Raw genomic sequence first — 16,473 nt, forward strand, 5'->3', positions numbered from 1 at the left:
GATCTGCAGATAAAGACTTAGTCAAGAAACACCATCTGAAAGAACAATGCTGCTACTGATGGCAAGAATGCTGCTTGCAATTAACCATCAGATTACCAATTAAAAGTTGGCAGTAGTCAGACCTGTGTGGAATTTTCTTAGACAAGGCATCTAAAGAAATAGCAATACCATTAACTGTGTCATGATGCTTTTCTGTTTGACACAGCCATTAGACAAACAGTACATGTTGACATGGTTTCTCCTTTAATTATTTTTAGGCTTAAAATTCAGAATGTATTACTAGCTCTGTTCCCCTGACTTCAAAGAGACCCAACACCCCTTAGCCTATGCACACCGCTATGCCAAACTCCTGACTTCCTGACCCCCTGGAAGTCCCTTGCCAAAATCCCACAGCATATTTCTTCCCAAACTCCTAATTATCATTCTGCTACACACTTTGGTTCTACCTATGTGACTTTATTTTATTCCAGACAGAGTAAACTAAGCTCTTCTGAGTATTGATAGTGTTTATATAAGCCTAATAGTATAAATAATCAATCAAGGGCTAATATCAAAACAGAACAGATGCACCAAGCATGGTGGTGCATGCCTATAATCCCAGAGGCTCAGGAGGCTGAGACCGGAAGATTGCGAGTTCAAAGCCAGCCTCAGCAACAGCGACGTGCTAAGCAACTCAGTGAGACCCTGTCTCTAAGAATATAAAATAGGGCTGAGGATGTGGCTCAGAAGTACAGTGCCCATGAGCTCAATCCCTGGTACCAAAAAAACAGAACAGATGCTTTAACAGTGCATATATAAGAAGTAACTTACACACTATATATCATTAAAATTCACAAAGGAATTAGCTTCCTTTTCATCTACATATTTTTCCATTTAAGCTTCCTTTAAGTAATGAAACCCTGTTAAAAGACCATTGTTGGTAACAGTTTCTGAATATCCCAGCTGCTCTCTTAAAGAATTGCTTTTTGGATTTTGGGGCCTACAAAAGTTATAGGTATGACATTTAACTCTCCTCACTACTTCAAATGAAAACACAGGCCCACAATTATAGTCAAATGACACTTAACTGTGAACTAAACAAAGCTATTCATGTCCTATAAACAACTTCCCTAATTCTGGTTTACAAAATCTACCTGAAACTTTGAGAGGAAGGAAGGGAGGGAGGGAGGGAGGGAGGGAGATGAAACTGAACAGTTTCTAATAAATGAACTTACTTTGATTATTACACGTATCATATTAATGAGGAAATGCAAAAGTACTAATGGGGTCCTTCTGTACAACAAAGTTAAAACATGATCTCATGGTAAGAAATATCTCAAAATTGTTCTTGTCGCTAAAATTATACCTTCCATATAGAATCTATAGTACACAACTTTGGAGACTTCAGGATTTCCCATTCCTATTTCATTCTAAGGGATTCAACCATTCAAATTTTAACTCTAAATCCAATAACCAAAAAGACTGTTTTGTGCAGTTAAGGACTGAGTGAAGTCCATAAATTTTACTCTTTAAAAAAAAATGAGGTCAATAAACCAAACATATTAAAAAAGCACATTAAAAGCAGAAGAAGGAAGAACAATGCTAAGAGAGAGTTCTTGTGTAACGGAAAAATTGCAATCACCAACGTTTGGCAGTCATTTAGCATAAAGAATGAACTACCCTATGGACATGTATCAAGAACCTCTAGAGGGCTGGGGTTGTGGCTCAGAGGTACTGCGCTCGCCTAGCATGCATGAGCCACTGGGTTCAATCCACAGCACCACATAAAAACAAAATAAAAATATTTGTCCACCTATAACTAAAAAATAAATATTTTTTTAAAAAAGAACCCCTAGAAGCTTCATAGTATGGAAGTGTAGTACAATAATTCATGATAAAAGCACAGTGTCTCAAAATCATATCCTGTTGGGGCTGTAAAATGAACTCAGAAATCATCTAACCCAATACTCCTCTCAGTTTACAACTGACATAGAATTAGATATTAAGGTCACCCAGCTAACCAGGTACAAGAAATGGGCTACCTAAGTTATAGCCCAGTGCTTTTTCCCTACTTCATTCATCTGATTGAAAATAATGTCAAATTGTCAAATTATATTTGATACACTTGAAACAGGGAGAAACTGCAGAGCATTTTTTAAAATAGTTTCTCTAAAAGTTTTTTTAAAAAAGTTTTAACTTAGCAGATAAAATTCTGGCCTTGAAATTAAAATAACAACTACTTTGTGCCAGGCACGGTGGCCCACACTAATAGTCCCAGTGGCTTGGGAGGATGAGGCAGGAGGATCGGAAGTTATAGACCAGCATCAGCAACATAACAAGGTCCTACACAACTTGGTGAGAACTTGCCTCAAAATAAAAAATAAAAAGGAATGGGGATGTAGCTCAGTGGTAAAGTACCCCTGGGTTCAATCCCCAGTACCAAAAAAAAACTTGGTCATTTAATAGCCATGTGACTTTAGAAAGGTGTGTGACTCAAAGTCACTTCTTCAGGGCTAGAGTTGTAATTCAGTGGTAGAACACTTGCCTAGCAATGTGTGAGGCACTGGGTTAGATTCTCAGCACCGCATATAAATCATAAACAGATCCATTAACAACTAAAAATTTTTTTTAAGTCATTTCTTCCCCTTAATCTATAAAATGAGAAATTATTATGCATGAATTAATAGATAATATTTATGAATCTCAAGCTTCAGGGTCCTGTTCAAAAAACTTTTTATACATGAACTCATTAAATCCTCACAACAATCTCAATTACTATCTCCATTTTACACTTAAAGAAATTAAAGCATAAAAAGATAACACAACATAAAGAAAATCACAAAGAAAGTAAACAGCAGAGTCAAGATTCCAGTCTAGACGATGTCCTTTATGGGCAGGCTTTGGAGTCAGATAGGCATGAAATCAAGTACCAGCTCTGCTACTTTACTCTTCCACACCTGAGTTTTCTCATCTGTGCAATGGAAAAACTCAAACTAAATGAGATGGCTTACACAAAAATACCTAATATCTACCAAACAGTATATACACTTACTAAATGATTTGAGAAAAAATAACATCTTAATTTCCTAAAGTCAAATAAAAATATTTTTATCTGTCAGATATAAGTATACTTCTCTGAAAAACTATTATTTTTTATAGCAGTTTTAGGTTTACAGAAAAATGACTGGAAAGTGGAGAAAATTCCCATATCCCCTTCTTCTCACAACAATTACATGTTGTACATGTACAATTTCATGTTGTACCTTCTTTGATTTCAATTTTTGAAAATTATAAATAAAGTTGCTAAAAACATTCATGCACAGGGTTTTTTATGGGAATATAAGTTTTCAACTCTTGGGTACACAGCAAGGAGTTTGACTGCTGGGTCATATGCAAGAGTATGTTTAGTTTTGTAAGAAACTGCTAAACTATCCTCTTAAGTGGCTTGTACCATTCTGCATTTTCACCAGTTAACTTATAAGAACTCCTGTTGCTCCACACTCTTGCCAGTATTTAGTGCTGTTAGTATTTGGGTTTTGGCCACTGCAATAGTTATACAGTGCTGTCTCACTGCTCTTTCAATTTCAAATACCCTAATGACATATGATGTTAAGCCTCTTGTCATGCTTATTTGTTATCTGTGTAGTACTAGCAATTCTAACCAGAGGACTAGGCAAGAAAGCAAATAAAAGGAATAAAAATAAGAAAGAAAGAAGTCAAATTATTATCACTGTTTGCAATATGATCCTATACACAGACTGTCCAAATCACATCACCAAAAGATTGCTAGAGCTAGTGAACAAATTTGGCAAAGTAGCAGGTTAAAAAAATCCACATACAAAAAACAATAGCTTTCCTATGTACCAACAACAAATCTGCTGAGGAATAAGTCAGGAAAACAATTCCATTCACAAAAACCTCACATAAAACAAACAAACAAACAAACCAAGGAGGTGACTGACCTCTACAATGAAAACTACAGAACACATAAGAATTGAAAAAAGACCTCAGAAGACAGAACATATTCATGGATAGGCAGACTTAATGTTGTTAAAATGACCATAATACCAAGAGCAATATACAGATTTAATGCAATCTCCATCGAAATACCAATAACATTCTTCACAGCACTAGAAAGAACAGTCCAAAAGTTCATTTGGAAGAATTAAAAAGAACAAGAATCAGCAAAAAAATTCTAAGCCAAATAAGCAACGCTACAGGCACCACAATACCTGACTTCAAATTATACAACAGAGCTATAGTAACAAAAACTGCATAGTAGTGGCATAAAAAAACAGACACACATACCAATAGTATAGAATAGAAGACACAGCAACCAATCCACACATCTACAGTCATCCGATCCTTAACAAAGGTGCCAAAAACACACTGACAGTCTTTTCAACAAATGGGGCTGGGAAAACTTGTTATCCATATATAAAAAGAATGAGAAGACTATGTTTCACCTTGCACAAAAATGAATCAAAAGGGATCAAAGGCCTAGGAATTAGACCAGAAACTTGCAACTCCTAGAAGAAAACACAGGATCAACACTCCAGCATATAGGCACAGGTACTGACATTCTTTTTGTTACCAGGGATTGAACCCAGGGACACTTAAGCCACACACCCTCACCCCTTTTTATTTTTTATTTTGAGACAGGGTTTTGCTAAGTTGCTTAGGACCTCACTTAATTGCTGAGGCTGGCTTTGAACTAGTGATCCTCCTGCCTCAACCTCCCAAGCAGGTGGGATTATAGGTGTGCACCACCACATCTGGATAATGACTTTCTTAATAGAACCCCTAAGGCTCAGGAAATAATGCAAATAGTTAATAAAAAGGGTAAGCATCAAATTAAAAAGCTTCTGCATAGCAAAGAAAAACAATTAGGAATGTGAAGAGAAAACCTACAGGATAGGAGAAAATCTTTACTAGGTATTAATATCTAGAATATATAAAGAACTAAAAAAAAAAAACTCTTTACACCAAAAAAATAACCCAACTAATAAATGGGCAAATAAATTAAACAGACACTTCTCAAAAGAAATACAAATGACTAACAAATATGAAAAAATGTTCAGCATCATCAGCAATTAGGGAAACGTAAACCCAAACTACACTGAGATTTTATCTCACACCAGTCAGAATGGCAGTCATCAAAAACACAAACAACAATAAATGCTGGAGAGGATCTAGAAAAAAAGGAACACTTTTATACTGTTGGTGGGATTGTAAATTAGTACAACCACTATGGAAATCAGTATGGAAGTTCCTCAAAAGGCCAGGCATCGAACCACCATATGTCCCAGTTATACCACTTCTCGATGTTTATCCTAAGGCATCATACTATAGTGATACATGTACACCCATGTTTATAGCAGCACAATTCACAATAGCAAGTCTACGGAGCCAGCCAAGGTGTCCATCAACATATGAATGCATAAAGAAAATAGTATATATACACACAATGGAGCTTTATTCAGCCATTAAAAAAAAGTGTGAAATTATATCATGCAACAAAATGGATGGAACTAGAGCAAAATGAGCTAAACTCAAAACTCAGGTCAAGGGTCATATGTTTTCGCTCATTGGAAAGCTAGAGAGGAAAAAGGAAAAGAAAGAGGAGGGTGGGGACCTCATGAAAATCAAAGAGAAATCAGTGGGAGGAAAGGGACCAAGGGTTGGAGTATAGGGAGGAATAGTGGTAGGGTATGATACTGATCAAATTATATTGTTATATTGTGTGCATATATGAATATGTAACAAGAAATCCCATCTTTATGCACAACTATAATGCAAAAACCTTCCTTGACTTTTTGCTTCACTATAACTACTAACCAAATTCTCTGCTCCCCTTTGTTTTTTTGTTTGTTTTTATTTTTTGTTTTGTTTTTGACTTCATTTCATCTCCTTCCATTCTCTTTTAAATCCACTCTAATTAGGCTCTCACCCCAAACTTCCTCAGAACTAGCTCCTGTCAAGGTCCCATTAGACTTCCAAAGTGCTTGATGCAATGAACAATTCTTGATCCTCATCTTAGCTGACCTCACTGCAAAAGGTTACACAGTTGACTGCTCCCTACTTGAAACATTTTACTTCCTTTCACTTCCATGGAAAACATCATTCCCTTCATTCACTTCAAACTTCTTACATTACTCCACTGAGGTCTCCTTTTCTTATTATCTCCACACCTCTAAGTACTGGCTTGCCTCAGGACTCAGCCCCCTGACTTCATCTCTTCATAATCTAACACTACTCTGCATGTACCCTGAGGACTCCCAAATTTCTACCAACCTGAATTTCAAACTCAAATACATAAGCAACAGGGCTGGGGATGTGGCTCAAGCGGTAGCACGCTCGCCTGGCATGCGTGCGGCCCGGGTTCGATCCTTAGCACCACATACAAAACAAAGAGGTTGTGTCTGCTGAAAACTAAAAAATAAATATTAAAAATCTCTCTCTCTCTAAAAAAAAAAAAAAAAATACATAAGCAACACATAAAACTGGACATCTGACAATCATCTTAAACTTAGTGTCTCCTTAAATTAACTCTTGACATGTGTGCTCACTCTCACATGAGCTCTCTCTCTCCTTGCCACACACAAACTTTGTTCCTCCCAAGAGATAACTACTTCAGTCCTCTGATTGCTCATGCCAAAAATTCAGGAGTCATCCTTGACTCTTGGTCTCCTCTCACACCCCCTATAATATGATCCATCAAAAAAGCTTTTACCTTCTAACTGACTACTTCTACCCTCCACCAGTCTGATCCTGGTCTGAGCCAAGGACATCACTAAATTAGATTATACTAATAGTTATCCTGCTTCTCCACCTAGAGTATATTCTCAGCAATAGCATCCAAGGTTTTCCTTTAAAATCTAACTTGGGTTATAACATTCTTCTGCTCAAAACCTTTCAATAGTTCCTCATCTCTTAAGTAAATACTTCAAGGCTAAAAAGCTCCAAGAATCTGTTTTCCACTAAGTTCGTGGCCTCATCTTCTGTCTCCTCATTCATTGTGCTCCATCCACACTGGCATCCCTGGGCCTGTATGCCTGCTAGTTTACCCCCAATATCCACATAATACCTCCCTCACACACTACTGTATCCAAAAAGCAGGTATATATTTAATTTTGCATAGTGAACTTTTAAAAGCCCAACTTCACATCTATTCCTTTAAAACATGATTAGACGTTTAAAAGCACTAGAACTATACATGCTACAGTGGCTATTTATTTTCCTCTGACTACAAGGCTGTAGAGGTCATCGGACTCTAGAATTTATAAATGTCAAGACAATTCTGACCAAAAAAAGGGGGGGGGGGCGGTAATGTGCCAAGAAACCATTAAAAATTCAAGTATTCTCTGTCCTTCTACACTATAGCACACTTAATACTAAAGAATAAATAACACCTTGGTAAAAACAAGCTTCAAACAGTGTCAATGGTTCTCAAAAGACCTCTGTTACCACTCTGCAGAACAAAGCAAGGCAAAGAAACCACATCTTAAGACAGAATGAACACAAATATAACATACAGTTATGTTATAACCAATCAGTAATGTTTCAAATTACCAATTTTAGGGCTGGGGTTGTGGCTCAGTGATACAGTGCTCGCCGGGCACACTGAGGCACTGGGTTCAATCCTCAGCACCACATAAAAATAAACAAAATAAAGATAGTGTGTCCATGTGTAAAATTTAAAAAAAAATTTTTTTTTAAATAAAATTACCAACTTTAAAACAAATAAAAGTCATTTTCTTTTATCTTGGCAAAGTAAATAGGTTTTGCAAAAAAAAAAAAAACATAGATTCACTAAGTATTATGTCAATACGGGAAATTTTTTCTTATACAAAAGTGATAAAAATTAAATCTATTAAATCCTTCAATAATATAATAATTTAATTTCCAGATTCTTGTCAAAATTCATTCTTTCTGGCACTGTCTGCCACAATTGGAAATTATGTATTTTACTCAGAATAGACAAGTAGCTGGGAATCAATCTAACAAAAGAGGTGAAAGACCTCTACAATGAAAACTACAGAACGCTAAAGAAAAAAAATTAAAGAAGACCTTAGAAGATGAAAAGATCTCCCTTGTTCTTGGATAGGCAGAATTAATATTGTCAAAGTGACCATACTACAAAAAGTACTGTACAGATTTAGTGGAATTCCAGTCAAAATTCCAATGACATTCCTCATAGAAATAAAAAAGACAGTCATGAAATTCATCTGGAAAAATAAGAGATCCAGAATAGCTAAAGCAATCCTTAGCAAGAAGAGCGAAGCAGGTGGCATCACTATACTACAGAGCAATAGTAACAGCATGGTATTGGCACCAAAATAGACTGGTAGACCAATGGTACAGAATAAAGGACACAGAAACTAACCCACATAGTTACAGTTATCGTATCTTAGACAAAGGCACCAAAAACATGCATTGGAGAAAAGATAGCCTCTTCGACAAATGGTGCTGGGAAAACTGGAAATCCTTATGCAACAAAGTGAAATTAAACCCCTATCTCTCACCATGCACAAAACTCAATTCTAAGTGGACCAAGGGCCTAGGAATTAAACCAGAGACCCTGCATCTAATAGAAGAAAAAGTAAGCCCAAATCTCCCATCATATCAGATTAGGCCCCTACTTCTGTAATAAGACTCCTATAGAGCAATAATTAAAATCAAGAATTAATAAATGGGATGGATTCAAACTAAAAAGTTTCTTCTCAGCAAAAGAAACAATCAGTGAGGTGAACAGAGAGCCTACAGAATGGGAACAAATTTTTACCACATGCACATCAGATAAAGCACTAATCTCTAGGGTATATAAAGAACTCAAAAAGCTAAACACCAAAACAAACAAATAACCCAATCAATAAATGGGCCAAGGACCTGAACAGACACTTCTCAGAAGGTGATAATCAATCAACAAATATATGAAAAAAATGTTCAAAATCTCTAGCAATTAGAGAAATGCAAATCAAAGCTACTCTAAGATTTCCTCTCACTATTAAGAATACAAATAACAATAAGTGTTGGCGAGATGTGAAGAAAAAGGCACGCTCATACATTACTGGTGGGCCTGCAAAATGGTGCAGCCAATATGGAAAGCAGTATGGAGATTCATTGGAAAACTGGGAATAGAAGTACCTTTTGACCCGGCTATCCCACTCCTCAGTCTATACCCAAAGGACGTAAAAACAGCATACTACAGGGACACAGCCACATTAAGGTTCATTGCAGCCCAATTCACAACAGCTAAATTGTGGAACCAACCTAGATGCCCTTCAGTAGATGTGATTTATATACACAATGGGATATTATTCAGCAATAAAAGAGAATAAAATCATGGCATTTGCAGGTAAATGAATGGAGTTGGAGAATATAATGCTAAGTGAAGTTAGCCAATCCCAAAAAACCAAATGCCGAATGTTTTCTCTAATAAGGAGGCTGATTCATACTGGGGTTGGAAGGGGGAGCATGGGAAGATTAAATGATCTAGATAGGGTAAGGGGAAGAGAGGGGGTAAAAAAGATAGTGGAATGAGATGGACATCATTACCTTAAGTACATGTAAGAAGATACAAATGGTGTAAATATACTCTGTATTCAACCAGAGATATGAAAAATTGTGCTCTGTATGTGTAATATGAATTGTAATACATTCTGCTGTCATATATAACAAATTAGAATAAAAAATTTAAAAAAAATAGACAAGTAGCTTTTCAGAACAGTTCAATATCTTTGGTTCAAGTGTTGATATTATAATTCAACCCTTTCACAAACCCCTTTTAGAATAGACTCTGACATAAATCACAAGATTAGCATTACTGATATTTATGAAAAGCCAATGGGAAAAATACCTATAAAACTTAAAAAACTGAGAGAGATAATGGACAAAAGAAAAATACAAGATAGGGCATACAATATAATTAGTGTAAGAGTAATAGATTTATGGTCAGAACTATGTTCTACTTTGAGCTACTACCAATGAATGAGTCAATTTTTAACAAACCTCAACCTCTCTGTGCCTCAATTCCTTTTTTTATAAAATAAAAAGATTAAACTATACCTAGATTACTTTCTAGGTACTGTTTGGTTAGACATGATTCTATGATAAATGAAAAATTTCTAAGCACATTTCATATGAAACTGATTCAACATTCTGTAAATTGTGGGGAGGGAATAACTAGGGATTGAACTCAGGAGCATTCCACCACTGAGCTACATCCCCAGTCCTATTTTGTATTTTATTTAGAGACAGGGTCTCACTGAGTTCCTTAGTGCCTCACTGTTGCTGAGGCTGGCTTTAGCAATCCTCCTGGTCTCAGCCTTCTGCACTGCTGGGATTATGTCTAACTGCATTAAACCAAAGCAAGTAAAACTCTAAACCTACCTTGGAGAGCAACTTAATAATAACTAATAAATTCAAAGATGTGGATATTTGCAATAAAACTGTTTCTGGCTACAACATCTAGAAAAACTCCAATACATAAACCCAGCAACACCAACGTTCTCTGTAGCACTGTTTATAATCACAAAATACTAGAAACTTAAACACCCATCAACAAGAAAAGGATGATCATAAATTTAGTAGCTTTGGAATAACTGGGACCCATTTTATCATGCATAAACTCAAAGACAATGCTGAGGGGAAAAGCTACTTGCAAAATAATATGTACAAATTAATGCCTTTTATATGAGGTTGAAAATCCCAAAATGTCACATATAATTTATAGAGAGAAATATACACTTTTTTAGTATAAAAACATTCAATGTAATGACAAAAAAAATCAAGAGGGTAGTTATCTCTGGGAAAAAAAAACAAGATCAGGGAGGAATACATATGCAGTACAGATGAGCTACTATTTCTTAGGGCGGAAATCTGAAGCAAGTTTGGCAGAACATTAGAATGTAGAAAAGCTGCATGTGGTGAATACACAGTTATTTATCATATTCCATTGTCTATATGCTTTTAAACAATTTATAATTTAAAAAGACTTTTGAAATTATGTTCAAGAACAAAATATTCAAAAACAAAAGGAAACTTTAGCAGGAAACTACTTTAACTTTGCCCTTAACCTTTAAGGATTAGCAAAATAACTAATGTAAACTAATATTGACACTAAGTAGAAGACAGAAGATGATAAGAATTTTTTTATTTTTTAAAGTGGAATGAGACATATTTTGAGTTATCTAGGGAAGTAATAATTAAAGACACTGAAAGTATCAAAGGGTTAAGACTAAAATCACTATCACTATTATGAAGATCCCAAAGCACACAGTAAATATTGCTTCCCAGAACCTTTTCCTTTTTTTTTTTTTTTTAAGGTATAAAGTCTAGTAATGCTTTTTATTTTTTAAATTTTTTGTCGTTTTAGGTGGCCAGATGCCTTTATTTTATTTGCTTATTTTTATGTGGTGCTAAGGATCGAACAGCAATGCCTCACACATGCTAGGCAAGCACTCTGCCACTGAGCTACAGCCCCAGCCCCAGTAATGCTTTTCTTAAGGCAGGTCTATAGGAAGCCAAAAATGTTTCCCAAGTTCCTCCACCCTGACATAAATCAACCTCCAAGTTCTGATTCCCCTGAAGACTTTGTCAGAAACTGACTATAAGCTTGGGTTCACAGCAGGCCTTAGCCTAGAGCAGAAGTCAGCAAACTTTTTCTTAAAAGGGCCAAAAGGTAAATATCATTGCTTTGTGGGCCATACCATATTTGTGGCAAACTACTGAACTTCATCACTGTAATGCAAAATTAGCCAAAGACATTATATAAGTGAACAGGTGTTTGTTTTAGTAAAATTTTATTGCTATAGTTTGCTGTATCACCAGATGACTGTGGTATTGATTTGGTCTCTTAATTGTGGCTGGGGCATAGTGCCAATATCCCCCAACTATACACCTTTACTGTCTCTGTTCCACTGCCAATGCTGTAGCAGCCACCTGATAAACCTTCCATAGTCTTTCCCCAAAATGAAGAGCCCTCTGTCAAAAAATCACAAGGGACCCACATACAAACATTTGGGAGCCTCTCCTATACAGCTTCCTTTTCTCTACCCTGAAATTTTAGCCCAAACCAATTCTCTGCCTACTTAGCACACTTAGATTACAGTCTGTGCTGTCTGTTGCCCAAAGGTCAAAGGGTTATTTCATATATTTTGTCTAGTTTCTTGGTGTTTATGGTATGAAGGATAGTCTAGAACCAGTTGCTCTATCATACCCAGATGTGAAAGTCTTAATTAATATTTTAGCATCTAAAACTACCAAGATCTCAGCTGAGGCACAGTGAAGAATGAAACTATATTGTAATCCAAAGAGTATTAGAGTAAGAATAACTAGCCATTCATTCATTCATTCATCCATCTATCCATCCATACATACACCCAGCCTACCAGCCAACAAATACAAAGTGCCTACATGTACCAGGAAAAGGCTAACATAATGCCTTTGAGTCTCAGTATTAGCCAAAAGTAGGACTACAACCTGCCCTGCTAGTTACATAGGTTTTAGGTAAGAATTAAATATAAGAAAATGCACATAAAAGCTCTTGCTAAAGCACTACACAAATAAAAGGTAACCTTGTACTGGCAATGAATCATACCCTTTAATAAAGCACAGTTCTTCTGTGTAACTTTTTCAACAACAGAAATAAAATGCACAGGATGATGATTAAAAAACAAACAAACAAACAAAAAAGCATAGCTGGGCACAAGCACTGTGACAGGCGACTCCAGATTTCAAATCTGCTAGAGAACAGAGTGCATATATAGAAGTGACAGGTGGTATGTGGATTTCCCACACAAATGCTGTTGATAAGCATCAGAGTGCCTAGCACAATACCATTTACGTGAAACAATTTTTTAAATTTAAAATTAGGGTATAAAGAATTATTTTTAAATGTTTTATTACAGAAGATTAATATAAATTTCTTAAAGTTTAGCAATAGAAATATTTTCTAAAATAAATAACATGAATACATGTAATAGCTTTTAAAATTTTGTCTAGATGGATTGCAAAGGTCATACTCATTTTCTTACCAACAGACACTACAGAAAGAGAGAAAGAGAGAGAGAGAGAGAGAGAGAGAGAGAGAAAGGAAAGGAAAGGAAAAGAAAAGAAAAGAAAAGAAGGAAAGAAGAGCTCAGAGAAAGGGTAAATCATTTAAGAAACATACACTGATGAGAATTTAGCAATGCTAGTAGACTAGTAAACCCTACTCAGGTACTTGAGTTCAAAACACAGATGTGAATCTAGCTTTTAACAAATTATTTCTATCTAGGTGTTGGGGATAGGCAACTGATAGTTTTTATACACAAACACAAACACACACACACACATGCACACACTACACACATGTGTATGTGTATTCTAAAATGCTTTCCATTCTGCTTTCATGTTCTTCTTTTCTGCTGTTCTACCACTGCAATCTTGAAACTTTTTAAATAAATGTCAGCTATAGTGGTAACAAACACTGACAATATGAAAAAAAAAAAGCCAATTATTTCTAAAAGACAAGAAGTGTGACTATAAAATAAATTAGAGTACATTTAAATCAAGAACTTCTGTTCATCATAAAACACTGTAAGAGTCTAGAAATGTCCCAGCATCTCTCTCACACTCTCAAACACACATACACATGCACATGTGCACATGTGTGCATTCTCTCTCTCTCAACACACACAAAATGTATATAAAATATATATGATATACATATAATGTGTGTGTGTCTATTCTACATAACATAAAAAGAAAAGTTACAAACCAGAAAGAGTTTTAGAATATATACATCCAACAAAAAGTAAGCATGGAGAATATAAAGAAGTCTTAAAAATCAGAAATAAAAGCACAAACAACCCAGGAGTTCAGGTGGTGGGAAGTAGGGATGAACAAGCATTTCACAGCAAAAAAAAAAAAAAAACAAAGCCAATAAAAATGAAAGAAAAGTTCATATAAAAAGTAATCAAATAAATGCAATAAAAGTGAAATACCATTTTACATCCATTCAAGCTCCAAAAAATTAAAAAGTCTCAGAAGCAAGAGCTAAAAAGGACAGAGATCCCATGGTTTTTTATGCATTGTAGCTGGGGGAAATATTTGGTCTCATTTCCGCAAACTGAATACCACCACACTTTATAACCCAGGGACTTTACTCTTAGTTTTACATCAAGAGAGATGTACACCTATACCTCAAGAGACATGTGAGAATGTTCATAGCAAACTGCTCACAATAGGGAAAAAAAAAGAACTGGAAAACATGCAAAATGCCCATAACACAGGAGAATGAATTAAGATATACATACAAACATATGTAAACAAAAAAGGTTTTTATTCAGAAAATAATCAATGAATTACAATGATGTGTAACAATAAGAATAAATGTTGGCCAGGCACAGTGCACAAGCCTGTAATCCCAGTGACCTGGGAGGGTGAAGAAGGAAGATCACAATTTAAAGGCCAGCCTCAGCAACTTAGTGAGGCCCCAAGCAACTTAGCAAAATCCTGTCTCAAAACAAATATAAAAAGGGCTGGGAATGTGGCTCAGTGGTTAAGCACTCCTGAGTTCAATCTCTGGCAATAGAGGGGAAAAAGAATAAATTTTAATAACACAATATTAAGTAAAATGCTAAATCCCAAATGATTAAATCATAGAGTAATTGTTTTATTTCATAAAAATAAAACCAAAATAAAAAAGCTTTTTTTCTAATAGGTATAAATGTGATAAAACTATACAAAAACTGAAGGCAAGGTGGGCATAGTGGCACACGCCTTTAATCCCAGGAGTTCAGGAGGCTGAGGCAGGATGATCCAGAGTTCAAAGCCAGCTTCAGCAACTTGGTGAGGCCCTAAGTAACTCAGTGAGACCCTGTCTGTAAAGAAAACAAAAAAAAGGGGGGAGCTGGGGATATGGTTCAGTGCCCCTGAATTCAATCCCCAGCATCTCCCCCCACAAAAAAAAAAAAAAGAAGGCAAGGAAATGATGAAGACCCTTTTAAGTTGTTTAGCCTAAATTTTTACTGAATTGAGTTTCTGTCCTCTTAAGTGAGAGGTGTGTGTGTGTGTGTGTGTGTCTAAACACACACACACACACACACACACACACTTTTTTTTTTAAAAGTCAAATTTACTTGACTGTGAACAGTTGATGGGCTAGGGACATAGCCTATAAGAACACCTGCCTATAAGGTGTGAGGCTGAGACAGGAGGATCCAGAGTTCAAAGCCAGCTTAGTGAGGCCCTAATAAGCAACTGAGTGAGTTGAGGGTTGAAGATGTGGCTCAGTGATTAAGAGAGGTGTGTGTGTGTGCGTGCCCCTCTCTCTCTCTCTCTCTCTCTCTCTCTCTCTCTCTCTATATATATATATATATATATATATATACACATACATATATATACATGCATACCTCGCTCCCCTCAAAAAAAAAAAAGAATTTGTTCTAAAGAGTTTCGACTGCTGCATTTAATGCTCTTCCAGTTAATATGGCATTTATAGAACTTTATATTCTATCTCTGACAGAAGTTCAAGAGGGAAGCAGTGTATATAAATAATTGATAAGTACTCAAGAACAATGATTTTCACATGTGAAAAGAGTCCTCTTGTCCAAATTTCTACTGTAAAAACAAACTTCAAACCTCTAAATAATGTACTTATTAGCTGCAAGGCTTTAAACTATCTAATCATCGGGTAATACTGAGACAAAACAGAGACAGAGACAGAAAACACAGGGATAGAACAAACAATGCTAGCAAATGATATGAAATGAATTCAGTCATTTAAGTGTTGTTCTTCACTTGTCAAACACTCACAGGTCTCCAAGGCTTTCCTTAGACCCTTTACATCACTATCAAGAATAAATAACCCTCAAATAATCATTCTAAGAACATTAAAGGTAATCTAGAAATAGGAACACTTCCTTCCTACATTATCAGTAGGCAATCAACAAAGCTACAAGTGAATAAATTTGAGTGTTAAATAAATATTTTCATATAGCATTATATGAAATAATTCTGATAGAGCATTATGCAAAATAAATTCAGCATCACAATCCTATGTAGTTCAAAGTCTTAACATTTGGCAGACAGAAAAGACAAACTTAAAAATTAAACACTTCTTGGAAGATTATGAGTGATGGAGATTAAATGCAAATTCAGGTCTCCTGACGGGTACTGTATTCACAGACAACTAAAGGGAAAAACACACTTAAGTCAGAAATTAGGTCTTCAGTGTTGGATGGCCATTTACAGCCATAAAGACCTTTTTTCTTCTGCCTCCGTGAATTCTGCTTTCTGAAAAATAATACCTCCTGCATGATATGCTCCCCAAGGCTACTGTGAAATAACTAACATTCAGGAAAATAGTCTAAAAAGTACAATGTCTAAAAGAGGAAGATTACCCTTTTAACCTTCCAATTTTCTGAACTCAAGGAACAGTAATACACCATGAGCTTGTGACTGGTTCTTTCTGTCTCTAACAAATTATGCAATTCAAGAATACTA

General features: G+C 35.7%; 1 protein-coding gene across 3 annotated transcripts in view; it reads right to left on the reverse strand.

The window, feature by feature from the left end:
• Strbp (spermatid perinuclear RNA binding protein) overlaps positions 1–16,473 on the reverse strand; it is a 123,859-nt gene that overhangs the window by 50,967 nt on the left and 56,419 nt on the right. The window lies entirely within an intron of this gene.

The sequence above is a fragment of the Marmota flaviventris genome, chromosome 13 (assembly GCF_047511675.1).
Source record: "Marmota flaviventris isolate mMarFla1 chromosome 13, mMarFla1.hap1, whole genome shotgun sequence".
Lineage (NCBI taxonomy): Eukaryota > Metazoa > Chordata > Mammalia > Rodentia > Sciuridae > Marmota > Marmota flaviventris.